The sequence below is a fragment of the Pogona vitticeps genome, chromosome 5 (assembly GCF_051106095.1).
Source record: "Pogona vitticeps strain Pit_001003342236 chromosome 5, PviZW2.1, whole genome shotgun sequence".
Lineage (NCBI taxonomy): Eukaryota > Metazoa > Chordata > Lepidosauria > Squamata > Agamidae > Pogona > Pogona vitticeps.
This window is the reverse complement of record NC_135787.1, coordinates 62,714,809-62,728,998: the sequence shown is the minus strand read 5'-3', so window position 1 is coordinate 62,728,998 and position 14,190 is coordinate 62,714,809.

The following is a 14,190-nucleotide window of genomic DNA, read 5'->3' as shown; positions in this document are numbered from 1 at the left end:
AAGACACTCTCACAATATATGGAGGCTTCTGTTCTGGAAAAGAAAAATTATAGAACAAGAATCCAGAGGTAAATAGCTGGTATATATGCACATTCTGGACACCTATTCCAATGGATCAAATATTAGCCCAGGTTTCTTAAGCCATTAACAAATGTAATGATGATGTTATAATCTACTGTTATTTTCCTTCTCAACTAACTAGACCCACATTTTCAGAACATAACTCGAAGGTAAAGTCTGTTATTCTCTACATTACTACATATTGTTTCTCTGTTGTTTCCCTTAATCATTGTTGCTTTTTAAAGAACCAAGCTTCAAAAGAGCTGAATACCAAACATGGATCTAAAAATCATTATTAGATGTGAAATGCTACAAAAAAAACCCCACAGTCCCTTTGTCTTAGAGCCTTGCATGAATGTTTTACCATTTTGTCTCTGTATTCTGACCCTTATGTCTGATAAACTGGACATGCTCCTCAAATTATTTCATTAAAGCATAGCAGTTATTCTTTAAGGTGCCACAATATCTTCCTTCCTTTCTTTTTTGCTTTTCTTTTGTTTTGTCTTTCTTATTGAAATAAAGAAATGTTACTGTTTCTTTGTTATATTCATACATGGGTTCAGTTGATTGATCTTGGTATTCTAGAAACAGTACCGCAGATCCCCAGATCTTTACATCTGTTCCTCCCCATCACCAAATACACACTTACTGTACAATAATCACCTTCTCTACAATTTTAACTGCATGGTTGAACTCTATGAGTTCTCTACAATGATAACATTATATTCCAAACTATTGGGAGTCTTGCTTGCACTCCTGTTGGGGGCAGCAAAGTGATGGGGAGGCATTCAAGTTTCCTCTGCACTAGCCGATGGTGTGCTATCGGCTATTGGACATGTATCACCTGAAAGGAGGACAAAAGAGAGCACACATGTGCATAAAATTGTATGTGCAAATTCATATGCACAGATGCAAAATTAAAGATAAGGTCTATAATTTAAACAAAATTATAATGCATCTTGTGCAAGGGATGAAGATTATGACATGCTCCACTCACTTACTGGTCAACTTCAAGGTCTTCCTCCTTGGAATTATCTGTCTTTAATTCAGACTTGGACTGTACCCACTTCAAGAATGATCATTTTTCAGCAGCTCCTCAAATGGAGCTCCTTAAAAGGTTGAATGGGTGTATTGCTTGATGAAGATGCTGTCCCTGATCCAATCAGCCATGTTAGTTAGCCCTCAAAGAGTGGAGCTGGGACAGGGAGTGAACAGGAAGGGATAGTTTTTTCTCTGATCTGCTTTATGGGTAAATATGGGTGGCCATTGGATCTGATTTTGGCTGCACTCACATCCAGTTAGTGTATTTTACTCCTATTGGTTTGACCACATGTCTATCATGGTTAGAGGAGGGGCTTAGAATGAAGTGTGCCATGTAGCATACTTTTTTTCCCTTTTACTTCTCCTGAGATTATGATTTATGCTTGGACTCCTCTGCCCTCTTCCCTAGTTCCCTTGTCCCTCTTCCTTTTGGTTTCCCCCATTCCTCTGCATCCCAATTCAATCTGGAAAGCAGCCTTTCCCTTGCCTTTGCTCCTCAGCCTTGCTTAGGCTCCCTTCATTGCCAATCAGTCCATCTTAATAGGATGTTGTTGTGCATTTGCAGGGGTGACTGGCTCAAAGTCTGCCATGTTTCCCAGTTGGGGACCACCTCACTCTTCCTCATGGCTGCAAAACACACTGGCCTAAATCCTGTTGGTTAGCATAGTAAATCACACTAAAGTCAGCCCAGTGAATCAATGAGTCTGTTCTGTTGATCCAAATAAATCATCTCAATTGCCATTCTGTTCTAACAGTTAGGAAGCGTTTCCTGATATTCAATGGAAATCTGGCCTCTTGTAACTTGAGCCCATTGTCGTGTGTCCTACACTCTGCATTGATCGAAAACAGATCATGCTCCTCCTTTGCAAGACAGCCTTTCAGTTATTTAAAAAGTGCTATCATATCTGACCTCAGTCTGAACCAATCCACATTAGTGCACTAATGTGATTTACTACACTAAGCAACAGGATGTCAGCCATTGATTCCAAATGGAAGAGAGAAGTCCTATTTAGCTGGTCTGAAATCTGTTGTCATCAAAACGGACAGAGAGAGGCAGTTCTTCCCTCCCACCCCTTGTCACTGTGCGCATGTGAAGTGTGATATGTCTGAAGAGGATAAAAGTCCTGCTCTACACACAAGGGTCATGTAGACTCTACAGGCAAGCAAGAACCCAGAAGGTCTCCCCACCAAAATGTGTCAGGATCACAGACAGAGCAGATAAAGCTGTTGTCTGCTCAGGTTACAGCCTTCTGCCCTTGGCAAATTGTATTCTACTTAAATTACTGTAATTATGTTTGATCATAACTATATTTAAATATACTATATTAACTTAAATCACGATATGGAAATTTAAAACAAAAGTGTTCTTTTTGGCAGTGTAGCAATGGCCAACTTACAGCTATCCCATTTTCTTCATCTAACCATTTTTGGTCTAACCTACTGGAAAAACAATTACTGTTTATTAAGTATTTAATCTTCCAGAGCGCGGCTGCCTAGGGCAGAGTTTATGATTAGTGGGGAATAAGTTATCTTTATCTTTCTGGAGACCAGTACTAGGCAAAAGAAAAAGTTTATTTACTATTTATTGCATTCAAAGAAATCCATTTAGAAACAGTGCAAGAAAGCATCCCCTGCTGCTGGCACCTGTGCACACAGGTCTGTTGGCAACCATTTTTTTACCTCTCTCACAAAGGCGGAGGAGCAAGGATTCAAGAAGTGACCTTAGAGAGAGAATGAAGATGGAAGAAAGCATAAGAATAGCAATCCAAACATAATTCTAGAAAAGAATGGGGCAAGAAATTCCAGCAATTTCCCTCCATCTATATTCACACTGATACAGATGACTTGTATTTGGGCTCCATTATAACAAAAGGAGACGTGATGGCACTGTGGGTTAAAACCACAGAAGCCTCTGTGTTGCAGGGTCAGAAGACCAGCAGTTGTAAGATTGAATCCATGGAGTGAGCTTCTGTTGCTAGTCCCAGATCCCGCCAACCTAGCAATTCAAAAGTATGTAAATGCGAGTCGATGAATAGGTACCACCACGGTGGGAAGGTAATGGCGTTCCATGTCTAGTCGTGCTGGCCACGTGACCATGGAAACTGTCTTTGGACAAATGCTAGCTCTATGGGTTGGAAAAGGGGATGAGCACCGCCCCCTAGAGTCGAAAACGATTGGACTAAATGTCAAGGGGAACCTTTACCTATAACAAAAATAAGGGATTACAGTATCTCTGATAACAGCACATGAGGGTCAAATTGTTTGATTCAGTGGCATCCATTTGGAGCAAGAATGACAATTATACACCATATCCAGATTGCTAAATTAGCTGCAGCTCCGGTAGTTTGGTGGTGAGATGGGTGGGCGTGGTTTGTCACTTCTGGAGACAAGGAGGATTTTCTGCTTGTACCCATTTCCTCCAGGTGAGTTGTGTAGGCGTACTTGCTTCCCTCATCAGGAAGCTCCCCTCAAAGGGCTTTGGGGCTAGAAGCCTCCAGGCTCCATCTTTGTTCGCCTTCTTCTTTGGCAACAGAAGGAACTGCCTGATCCATCCACACCTTATTGGGAAGAATACCCTGCCACTTTATTTGTGAACTAGGAGGACCATTAGCTGAAAGAAAGCCTGTTGAGTGAATGAAACTGCATCCTGTGCAGCACCAAGTGCTATAAGCTAGAAACAATAAAAAGTTTCAGCTATTTTTTAACCAGGTACAGTGGAGCCTCTACTTACGGAATTAATCCGTATTGGAATGGTGGCTGCAAGTCGAAAAGTCTGTAGGTCGAATCTCCATTGACCTACAATGCATTGAAAACCAATTAATCCCATAACCGGCGGTTTTTATTCTATTTTTGTTCCATTTTGGGTTTTTTCTGGTCTGTAAGTCGATTCTCTGGCTGCAAGTCGAATCTAAATTTTGCAGCCAGAGAAGTCTGTAACTCGAAAAGTCTGTAAGTCGAGCCGTCTGCAAGTCGAGGGTCCACTGTACATGACTATGTGAGTTTAATACCTCTCCCCCAGTCACTCTGCCCACATAAACACTCAAGTGAAAAGTGCTCACGACAGTTCATCATGGGCTAAGAATTCATTATTACACGGTAATATTTCTACAAGAACATATAAATTTATCAATGGGCAAATCTGCCTGCTTTGCTTTCTGTAACATTCACATTTTTTTTGAAGCAATCATTTGTTCTGTTTGGCTTTCACATCAGTTTGGGCATCTTTTTAAAGGACAGCACAACATTTATGCTCTTTTCAGCATAGACAAAAAAAGCATACGTATCTTTGTTTGTGGGTTCCCCAAGTATATGCATTTTTAAGCATGTTATCAACATTTTCCTTTTGTATGTCATTTGGATAGCTCAGTGGTGTAGGCAACTGGCTGCAAAGCCAGAGGTTGGGAGTTTGATTCCCCATTGTGCCTCCTTGACGGCGGCTGGACCTAATGATCCATAGGATCCCCTCCATCTCAGCAGTTTTAAGATGATGATTATGATCTCTAACATGCATATTGTTGTACATCTTTTTGGACTGAAGAACTGCATCACAGAAGTCGAGAAAATGGCAAGAACCAAGGTAATAATGTCTCCCATCTATATTTTTTTCAGAAAGTGCAAATCAGTTTGTTTTGAATTCAAATGGAAATCATTTTCTACCTTTATTCCTACCTGTAACTTGTTAAAGCTGAGGGAGGAGTCACCTTGTAATAAGGTTTTGCATCTCCAAAACAGTTGCATGTATCAGGAGGCTAGTGAGCTAAACTTTTGAGCGTGTTCTTTAAGCTGTACAAAAACCAAGAGAATACAACAGAGAATTTTTAAGATTTTGTTTTGTTTTCTTGCTTGAAGAAAAGTACTGTTCTTCAAGATACTTGTATTATGTTGACATAATATAAGGGATTGTTTCAAGTCATTTTTAATGCTTTATAAAGATTATTTTTTTAAAAAAAACATCTTTGAATATTTGTCTGTACTAGAATTGATAGAGCATTCTGTACTGAACAGAGCAAAGATGTAACAGGAGAGAGATCGAAAAGCCCTCAAAGCTGCAATGAGATGCAGAAAATCATGTTCACTGACAAATGAGGGAATGGATATTGCTGAAGGAAGGCCAAGAATGACTGAGATAATATACAGCAGATGCTGCTGTGCATCCAGACCACTGAAGTAAGGTTTAATAAAAAAAGACTATTATGTGCTTCCTAAATATAAACCTCTGAAACTGTGAGCCATAGGACAGCTTGCACGTGGACACTGTTGGGGAAACGGTAATGAAACTGGAATGTACACCATGATTCTGCTCTAAAATTAACTGTGCTTTAAAGGGAAAATAGAAAATGGGGAAAGAGAAAAACATTTCTTGAACACAGACCCCACCACCACCATCACCAATGTTTGGTACAGAGTTCCATCTGCAGGAGCTAGCCTTAAAAGATCCAGAGAAAATAGGTCTAGAAAAAGTACACACAGTGTGATAATGATTATAGGGAAAGAGGGGGGGAAAGCGGAAGAACTAAGATGTGCATTGGAGGAAGTAAGGAAGGGAACTCCTAGTTGAATCTCCCTCTTATGGTCTAGTACTTAATAGGGTGTCTTAAAACCCCATTGTTATGTTTGCAAGTGCCAAGTGCTGGAACGCATCCTCAACATTAGACTGACTCTAAATGGGATTTTTATCATGGCCTGTGGGTGAAGTCCAAGTGATCCATCATCCTAATTGCAGGGAGCGGGCAGAGGCTGGTCATTGGACAGTCTGGGTCATAAATAGCTGTGAGGAGTCTTGGCAAGGCAGTCAGGTAAGCCAGGAGAGCCGACTGAGTTGTTTCCCACAAAGCTCATTGTTTGAGCTCACAGAATTCATAGCTCCCCGTGTGACTCTCCTGAGGCAGCCAGCTGTTTCCAATAAGCTATTAATAATAATGATAGTGTGCCACGAAGTTGATTCTGATTTATGGCAACTCTTTCCAGGGTTTTCTAGGTAATGAAGTGGTTTAATATTCCCTTCTTCTGGGGATGATCTGGGACTGTGCTGCATGCCCAAGGCCACGCGGGCTGGCTCTTCTCCAAGGAGGCACAGAGGGAGGAATCAAACTCCCAACCTCTGGTTCTGCTGCCAGATACCTAAATCACTGAGCTGTGCAGCCAGCTGATTTGCTATCAAAGAGCCTTTAAATGCTGTTGCTGTTCTAATTTTCTCATTTTTGCCATTCTGTGGGGCAAGCTGGCTTCACATCTGCCAGGCTCTCTTCATTATCTGGTGCGTCACTGGAAGAACTGACACCAGGCGTTCTCCTCAAGTTTCTGAGAGGGTGCTGTCAGCTGGACCACTGGCTGCAAGAGACCCCCTCTGAAGATGAGCGGCAAGGTGGGGCACAACACCCATAATAGAAACAAATGGTGCTTGCCCCCTTACGCTCATAAAGTAGCACTCCCCCTAGTTCAATTTCATAGCCATCCTAGGAATTTTTGGATATTCCCTAGATTTTCATTAAAGTATTAGCCAGGCCCAACCCTACTTAGCTTTTAAAATCAGACAAAATCAGTACACCCAATATGCTAGGATGATTATTAAAGAAATAGGAACACAAGGGGAGGTTCTGTTCTGGGGGAAAAGTTCCAAGAGTGTGGAATGTTAGTGCAAAAGGGCTTAGTAGAGAACTGAAACCAAATTTAGTTCAAATTAGCATCAGCAGGGAATTTTTAAAAATTTATTAAGCTAAATATTACATTAAACCTGAAATAATTGGTTATAAAGGAAATCTTAGGAAAAAGTGCCATATATCAATATGGTTGCCAGTGTTTCCTTTATTGGTATTTACTATTTAGTTATTTAAACTACTTTCACTGGCTTCAGCAATTTGACACTTTATAAATTATCATAGTCTAAATATCCCATCACATAGTTGTTGGCTGGTGATGGCAGGAGCTGTAGAAAAATACATCTGCAAAAGGTCTGACAGGAGAATGCTGTCCTAAAGCATAGATCTGACAACCTGCTCAGTTAAACTCTCACTGTTTCCATCCCTCTCCTCTTTTTCCACCTCAGTCCATCCCCCTCATTATTTAGGGACTGGGGAATGAGCATTTTGTGTTTTCAAGGGGGGGAAAAAATCTACACACGAAAAAGTCTCTTTTTAACATTGTTGCATTCTTCCTTCAATTACCAAAAGAGAACCTTTTTAAAAAAAAAATTGAATCATATTAACAAACGAGAAGTCATCAAAGTTGTTCACGTGGGTCTATGCTGAGTTAAAAACTGTTTGTCTTTAAGACGCCACAAGACGGGACTCACTGGACGAAACATTTTCCTCACAGATAATAAAAGCAAAATTTGTTCTTGAACCAATATGTGGTTAATGTTAACAGACTCAGCTGTGATTTGTTAATTCATATAAGGGTCTAACAGCAAGAAAATTATATCTCCGGCTCATACTTTATAGCTGAAATCAAAACACTGTAATGGAATGCTTCCATAGAAGCCTCATAATCAAAGCTATAGAAATGGAAAGGAGGGGGAAGTTTGGACTCTTGCCAGCATTTATCTAAAGAGTGGATGCCTATTTTGTGATAGTGTTCAGTTCTTTGAATGTTTGTGCAGAAACACAGCAATCTCTCTGCCACAGTAGTGTAATATGCTTCTTAGTAGGCAATAACAATCTTAATTTTTTGATCTGGCTTGCAATGGCCAGTAGTCATATTCTTCTGGAAAGTGGGGGGGAAAGCACATTTAAGAAAAAACAAAAAACAGGTCCACATTTAAACAACCTGAACTGAACTAAGCTGAAAAACATAAGCATAAACAAAAAACATTCCTTCACAGTAAGTCTTGCATGGCTAATTCAAGGTGTCAGTATTCACCTTTATATTCCTAAATGGCTTATGACTCTAATACTTGAGGAAGTGCGTTTACAATCCAATCATGCTTTGAAAATCCTCCTCTGATGCCATCCTTCAGATGTGTTCCAATAGTCAACAAGAAAAGATAAGAGTTTATTTAGTGTTTGTGCACTGTTCTTGTACTTTACTGTCTAAAGCAGCCTGCCTGGTACCAACATTGCACTCTCTGCAGATATTTGCATATTTTTAATCCAGGCATTTAAATCAAGTGTAAGCGGATTTTCTTTCATTTTTTATTGTTGCCTTCTCATGATGATTTTACACTGCCTTAGAATCTTAAAATGGATGAAAGGCAGTATAAAAATGTTTTGTAAAAATGTTTTAAGTAATTTAACAACCTCTTTATAATTTTAAATCATGTTTTCATCCAGGCTGTTTGTAAACTAACCGCCCAGAAATTGTCAGTCCTGTCACAGTGAGGACTGGCTCATATACATTTCAAGCAAAGTACAGGGGAAAAAACATTCCATGGAGGCCCTATTAAATGCTGTCATATTTGGGGCAAAAATAATATAAACTCAAAGCATATAATGCTGATTAGAATGCTCCTGGCAGCAGCCATACTGGGGATGGCTTCTACCTAGAAGCCTCAAGAGAACTAAAATCAAAGGCTGTTTGACAGAATCTTACGACTGACTGTATTGGAGAAACTAGCCTGTAAGTTAAGATATGTACAAGACACAGGGGACAGAAATGTGTTTGCAAATGCACAATGTCCTTTTACTGTATGTTCAAATACAGATGTCTTGAGTTTTTCTTTCCATTTCAACTGCTATGATTTATTCCAGTTGGCACCATTCTTTGTTTCTGTTGCTTAAGTAAGTCGTTCTGTCTCATACACAGCTTTGTTTCCATTCCTTAAGTGGGCTGTTATCTCTTGTCTTCATTGTGTTTCCTTGAAAAGCCCTCGTAGAGAAATGTTGTATGTCCATGCAGTGATATAACCTGAAAAACTATAATGAAGAGAAGTTGAAGCACTTCAGAAAGGAAAAGAAGAAGAAAAACAATTGAAACCCACTCTACTCTAGTCTTCTCTGATCACTACAAGTAAAGACATAGGATGGGTAAAAACACACACATACAGCTAAAAATATTAGATGTGTTTCATTTATGAAGTCTTCAATGGCTTTGTCATGGTGGTGGTGGTGGTATAATTCAAATCATTTGTCAGGAATGTGCTTCAGTTGTCTTTCAGATATTGGGTTTTAATGACCAAAGTTTCTTCAATCAGTTCTGATAGATATGGATATTTCAAGTGTATAGTGCAAGCCCTCTACAGTTTCCCAATTTGGGCAAGTGCTATGCATCGATCAATTGAACAGCTACAATCCTCCTTCTTATGCAAAGCGTTAAGACTACCTAGATGCGTACCCTACTCGGTACTCTGTCTGGAGTCCAGAGTATCTTTAATACAGACTGTAGCTTGGTTGAGATCGTTCAAATTTTGGGTATTACAATTCAAATATGGACAGTTTATTATACTAACTTCTGCAGGAATCTGTCCCACCATTTGGATCAACGGTCCTCTTGAAAAAATTGAAATCAATTGGTATAGATAGTGATTACTGTGACAGCCACCTTATACCTCACAAAGGGGCCATTACGTCACACTCAATCACTTTTCGTTTCCACTGCCACCAACCATTCCTTCAAATAAAGCTTCAGGCCAAAGTATGATTTCAAAATAAAAACTTAGGTTTATTGTATAACAAACAAAAGGAATGGTAAATCACTTGAACATAAATAATACTTTAATCACTATAATAATATAACAATCACACACACACTCTCACAGACCCTCACTATATAGCACAGTTCTTATCTCACAGTATCTCCAAGCCCTAACTTCCTATCTCTAAGCACTATCTGGCCCTATCCCTCAGCCCTTTCTGAATCTCTCACACCATTCACTCCCCCTTGTATACAACAGCACCACCCCTTATGTCCCACCCTCCATCACGCCATTGGCAGATGACACACAGCTTCAGCAGTGACGGGCAGGTGATGTCATAGCTGTCTGTAACAATTACCTTGGAGCTCTAAGTCAAGAGCTAGCTTTCCAAATTATTAAAAGAAGAATTTTGGACACTGAATTCCAGGACCTTTGTAGTGCTGCTAAAATGTTCACCATTGTTTTTTTTTCATATTCCTCCTAAAATGGATAACGTAGGGCCTTTTCTTTGGCTAGATGCAATGTCATGCCTACTGCTATATTATTCTGTAAGGTACTGCCCATGTGAACAGGGGGTGCTGGAAACCTTTGTTCATATGTTTTTGCACTGCCTGCTTCATTTGATCAAGGTTAATAGCTGCTTCATAATATTGGGAAATTGAAAGCTTCCTTCTGCTCCCCTGCAAGGGGTGGGGAGAGGATCCAAAAGTATGTGGGCTTTTTAGCCCTAATAAGGCAGCACTGAATTGGTTGCTCAGCAAGTCAATAAAGCGCTATGCCACTTAGATTTTTTTTAAATTGAAAGCTTTCTCCCACCCACCCCCACAGAGGAGACAGGAGGGGACAAGGAGGGGAATCTTGTTTAGGTTTTGTTTTGGGTTTTTTCTTTTCTTTTCTCCTTAAAGGGAGAAAGCCAAATACGATCACTTGAGGTGCAGTGTGGTTTCTTGCCCCCAAACCACTTGATTCTTGCATGTGGGCACAAGGATCATCCCAGATCACATAATGCAGTACAAAACAATCCTGTTTAGGTTAATCTAGCCCAATTTAGCCTGAGATTTGGCAGTCTAATTACACTCTGAGTTAACTCTTTCAAACTGTCGAGACAAAAACTTTTATTGTTCTCTCAAATCAGTATAACCAACTAATAAAATCACTGGGAGTCCTGTTGGCAAACACAAAGCTTGAGTGTTCCACATTTGCCCAGCAATCTCTTGTCTTTCAGATGCAATTGGTTGCTGTGTGGTCATATTCCACACATATCTAGTACCAGCAACAATTGCCATTGTTGCAATTCCAGATCACCCCCGAAGGGTCATTAGCTTCTGCCTTGTCCACTGACTTAGCAGAATCCTTCCCTAGTCCACAGGTGACCTCCTCAGAGTTTGCTGTTCAAAACATGTTTGAAATCATGTTTTCTCACCCTTGCCTTTTGGTAAAATATTCAGGATATTTCTCTTAACTAATTAAAGGAGAGAGGTTAGGAATTTAGTGTTTTTGAGAACAGTGCCAAACAGATCATTTAACTGTCGACAGTCATTTTGTTCCTTCTTCTTTGAACAATGTTGAGTCTAGAATTTACACCTTTATATATAAAAAAAAATACTGTTGGGCTTTTTTTCTTTTTTCCTGTTTTTCTCCCCTTTTTTGTATTATACTTAACTATAAGCTTGAATTTGTGGACAGAAACAGACAGTGCATAGAACTCATCATTAGAAGAAGGAACTCCTTAACTGCTGAAAGTGTCTGGCCACATAGTAGGAACTTCCCCTACCTTACGGAATTTGCAAAGTAGCTTGCTTTCTTTGTGATCACCTTAAACACAGGATTCCTTTGAAGTCTGATTTCTCAAGCATAAAGGTCTGCCTGAATCACATCCCTCTTCAACACTAGCATCTTTGTGATCTAGTCATGTGCTATCTATATTGTCTGCTTTTGCTCACTCATATGTCGAAGTGAAGTGGCTGTAAACATAGGTAATGTCAGGAACCAATTTTGCTAGAGCAGGGGTAGACAACCAATAACTGAGACCTCTAGAGTACACCATTCACACCCAAAAGGCTGCTGTATGTCTCAAAAACATGATGGTCCATTGGAGAAGTCCAATGCAGTTGTCAACCACTGAGTCAAGCACAGCAAACAGCTCCCGTAGCTGGCTTCTCCTTCAGAGACCACTCTATTGTCCGCACACTTCTAGGCAATTTCCCAGATTGTGATTGTCTTTTTTCCCCAAATTGTGTGAGGGGAAATATATACATAAGCCCTGTAGTGAGGTGAGCTACTTCTTGCATATATCTAAACTAGGGATTGCTGATGCACCTGTAGAGTGTTCCCCCCATGGAGCAGTTATATTCCACAACTGGTAATAGGTTTCTGTCCTGCCTTCATTTACTCAGAAAGACTTGTGTATCTCTCACAGCTGCCACAGGTTTGAATCTGAAGAAATCATGAGGCAAAAACCACAGGACTTGTTAGCTGGAACAGCATAAAGCTGGTATATGCTGAGCAAGTGCTAGGCTTTTCCTGTGCGTGTGTTGTGTAAAAGATATAGAGCAGAAGGTGAGACAGGTATTCATTGTAATGATCCAAGCCTGCCGTGGTGCTATGCTGATAAAAGGCAAGTGCCTCTAATATCTTATTAGCTTCACAGCAGCAGGTTAGTCAGGCAATCTCGGCCTGAAACAGCCAACATTTTCATAATGTGTGCACCCAGATGCTTCTGTGGGTCAGATGTATGGCTAAGTGTGTATCTCATACATCTGACTCCCCTTCCTTCCTGGAAAATGCTAGAATATGATATATCAGTCAACACAGCATAGATTTTTAGACTGAAAAATCCTGCCAAAGGGCAAATGAAAGCCTTTTAGGCACAGTATGTATATAACTGATGTGATGAAATGTATTTTTCTAATTAGAGATGTGTTATGTAGTCATGTCTTAACCATAGAGGAATCCATTTTGAGTCTGACACAGGCTAAGTTCTGGAAAATTACTAGTAGTTATTTTCAGCTTTTCTTATCGCCGCAGCTGGAGAGGAAAACACGGCAGAGTCAAAATATCTCTAACCTGAATGATAAACAATTCTTTGGTGTTGGTGGGAAAGTAGGGCGTACCCTATGCTAATTCTTGCCTTCGTGATTGGTTGAGTATGTCAGGAGGGGGCAGGTTGGAGAAATTTACAAGAGGTTGGAAAAAGTAACTTGAGGGAAGAGAGAAGAGAGTTTGGGGTTTTCTGAAAACATGGCGTCGCATTTCTTTGATCCAAGCGAAGGAACCTAATTCAACAATATGGACTGCGTAAGAATATCGTTTGCTTACCTTAGTTTATAGTTTAGTTTTGTTTTGTTTAATAGTCAATTTTTATAGAAGGTGCTGAACCGTTATGCTGTTGCTTAGAAATGAAACTGTAGAGAAATGTTTTCTTTGTTCACTTAAATAAACTTATGTTGTTTAATAATTGGCCTTTCTAGTCCTTTGAACAGAACAGTTTCCTTATGGATAATTAATTTGGCTTACGTTACCAAAATTGAGTCATTAAACAGTAAAGTTACGGTATTAAGTGATTCCTTTTAATAAAATCGAAACAGACTTTAAATGCAGGCTGCCAAGAGTTCATGTCCCGGGAACTGTGTTGACTCAAGCAGTTTTCATTTCGAATGGGAGTGAATGGGGCCTGGATTTTCCTGTTTCGTGGTTTTTGATCTCATTTATGGGACCAATAACTCACATGGTGGCACGGTGGGATGATCCACGGGCCTGATTTGCAACCTGATTTCAGTAGTGTTACACCCGGGCTTTCTCTTTACACACAGTTTGCTTTGGATTTATCCAGATGCTGTGGTAAATTGAAGCTGAGGGTCAGGCACGGACTGCTTTCAGTTTGAAACAAGGCAGCAACACAGCGTGGGTTGTCCTGCTAACTGGTTAAATATATTTTTTTTTTTCTCTGCTCTATTTCTTTTCAACTGAAGCCCTGGCTGAAAAGGGTCAGTTGTGGGGGCGGATTCTGTTAAAGGACTAGGTGTAAATTTCTAAAATAAGCTTTTTCGTTGCTAGGCACAGCTAAGGCACGGCACCTTATCAGGGCTGTCAGGGCAGTTTTATGGCTGGCGGTAATTTATTGCCGAAACAGTGGGAGTTTTACAGCTTAGCGGCTGCAAGCAGTCAGCATGGCTCAGCATGTTACTGAGAGGAGAACTGGCCGGAGGAAAACATCCCCCGAATTGAGGTTGTTGATGGATGAATCGGAGGGGGAACAATCAATTGTGGAAGAATCAGTTGAAGAAGACCAATTGGATTTACAAATGGCTGGGTACCCCCAGGAGTTTGACCCATTGCCTATTCCAAGCCGGAGAGATTCCAGAGGGCGAGCGGAGGAGCAACATCCCCGACCGACAGAGGAAGCCGTTGGTGAGAATCCGTCTGGTGCGGGGGGGCGAAATCCACCCACACCGATGCCAGCGACTGAGGAACTGACCCAGCTGGTTGCAGATCTAGTGAGGACCCAAAAGGAGTTTGTT